This window comes from Asparagus officinalis, chromosome 3 (assembly GCF_001876935.1).
Source record: "Asparagus officinalis chromosome 3, Aspof.V1, whole genome shotgun sequence".
Taxonomy (NCBI): Eukaryota; Viridiplantae; Streptophyta; class Magnoliopsida; order Asparagales; family Asparagaceae; genus Asparagus; species Asparagus officinalis.
Window position 1 is genome coordinate 67197463 of NC_033796.1, and position 2863 is coordinate 67200325.

Genomic DNA, 2863 nt, shown 5'->3' on the forward strand with positions numbered 1-2863 from the left:
ATTTTAGGGGTGTCCATCCGGGCCGGGCCGGCCCTGCCGAAGCTCGGACCCGGGCCCGGGTGACCCGGGCCGGGCCCGGGCCTGAGCGGGCTGAGCTCCGGGCCGGCCCGGTTTTTTTTATTTTTAAAATTTTTTTTTAAAAATTTAAAAAATAATAATAAATCATAAAATATACATAAAAATTACAAAAAATAACATAAATTTTTTTAATAACTTAAAATGACATAAAGTACAAGTACAAAAAATTATAAAAATAAAAGATGATAAAAATAATTTCTTTATTAATAATCAGTAAATCATTTACAAGTATAAATTTATTTCGAAATTCGTCGCATCACAATAGATGAGTAAATCCCAACTAGGTTGGCACCTACTCACCCATATCACTATCATTTACAACTTTTTCCAAAATAATTCATTACAAATTTAAAGCTAAGAAATAAAAATTACAATTTGATGAATATTATCTAATCTTTATATCTATTTGCTAGTCCCAACTCTTCAAATTTATCTTCAATTATAGCAATCCGATTGATGCATTGTGTTCGCTTCTCGTACCTTCACCAATCTTGTAAGCACATCACCGCTTGTATAGTATACGGATCTAAGCATGTCCTGTGGTCGTCCATCAAACGTCCTGCTGTGCTGAAGGCGGATTCCAAAGCTATCGTCGAAACCTGTACTGATAATAAGTCACGAACTATGGTGGAAAGTATAGGATATGAAACTGATCCATATACTCTCCACCATTGCAAAATATCTAAAGCATTTCCTTAACATTTAACTAAAGAAGCAGAAAAATATTCATCTAATTCAGAAACCTCTAATCCTAAACCAATTCCAGATCCACCAGTTAGTTCAGCTACCATTGCATACCTATCAAAACTTACACTTTTACCTCGACCTGTGCTCAAAGCCGAAGGCACTGAAGCTGTAGACTGTTGTGCAGCTACACCATGTCTAGCTGCATACTCATTATATAATGTTTGAAAATAATTTCTAATAGATAAATGATGAGAAGTAGCAGTAAGGGTGGAACCATCATCTAAGTCTATAATCTTTCCACCATACAATGACTGTAATAAACTTCGAAGACCAATATCCTTCAAACATGGATTAATAAGAACCCCCAAACCAAAAATATGAGGAATAAGCCTAAAATACTTATTAAATTTGCTCTCCATTTGAAAAATTATATTTCCAAAAATATCATCCATACAATATTTGGCAAAATTTTTTTGAATATTTAAAATTTGTAAAGCAGCTAAAGTAATAGTTGGATAATAACAACCAGATAATAACATAGTAGCATCATAAAAAACTTGTAACATCTCATTTAATTTACATATAACTGTCCATTCATCTTCAGTTATTCCATAAGCACTACCAGAGCATTTCTTTATATTCTATTGCTACACTTAACATTGCATATGTGGAATTCCACCTATGGTCAACATCTTTTAGAATTAGTCTAAGCTTATAATTTTTTCTTTTACAACATTGTTTCCACCTTTTAATTCTTATTTCAGAAGCATTATGCATATTAGCAATTGTTCTAACCTTTTTTATCATGGGTTTAATTTTAGAAAATGCACTTTGAACAATTAAATTTAAAATATGACAGATACATCTAACATGAAAAAGGTCACCATGACATGACAATGACAGAGTTGTTTTAATAAAATCAACAGCTACATTGTTATTACTTGCATTATCTAGTGAAAGAGAAAATATTCTTTGATCAATTTCTAGTTTCATAAGTTCTTCAATTATTAAATTTGCAATATTAATACCAGTGTGTGACTCTTCAATTGCAATAAAAGAAACAACTCTTTTAAACATTTGTCAATTTTCATCAATCCAGTATGCTGTGATACATAAATAACCAGTTTGCACTCTAGATGTCCAAATATCAGAAGTTAAAGAAAATTTACAGTTTAAATTTTTAAAATAAGAAATTATTTTTCCTTGTTCCTCCTGATAATATTTTAAAATATCACGTTGACAGGTTTGACAAGAAAATTTTGTAAATGCGGGATAAAAACCATCTCTAAAGAAATCTTCAAATTCATCATTTTCTACTAATTTAAAAGGCATGTTTTTAAGAATAATAAACCTGATTACGCATTTCCTATCTCGGGCAGCGTCATAATTCCAACTACCAGGGTACCAGAAGAGGAGGATTGGGAAATCATAGACTGTCGGATATCACCTTGAAGATTCTAGCCTTTGTTGTGTTTTTCTATATGGCGTTTGAGATGGTTGATGCCACTTTTATGATGAGCTTGGAAAACCTGGACGCACAACGCACATTTTGCCTTCTGGGAGATGATCCTACCGTGTTCATCATTGGTGACGTCTATCTTCTCAAAAAAACTCCACACATCAGATCTCGGCCTTTTAGGAGCTCTTGGTGCAGTAGATTCGTCGCCACCAGATTCAGGATTAACACCGATAGGAGGAGGAGTTGTTGTAGGAGGACTCATCTCTGGATCGGTAGGAGATAGGTTTTGCTCTTCATAATCAGATCCAGAAGCCATTTGATGGAAGTATTAGAAAATATAAGAGATTATAAGAGAATATAAGAGAATATAAGATTGTATAAGAGAGTATTAGAGAGAAGTAGATGAGTTTTGTTGTAAGAAAATAAAGTGAAACCCCCCCCCTCTATTTATAGAGGCAGTCCCCTAGAAAAATGACCAAAAAACCCTCATATTCTAGCCGTTTTTTGACCGTTTTAAGGGGCAAATCGGTCAAATGGCCAAATATGACCGTTTGGCCGGTCCGGACCGGACAACCCGGCCCGGCCCGGCATAAACGGTCAGAAATGACCGGGCCGGGCCGGGCCGGGTTGGCCCGGCCT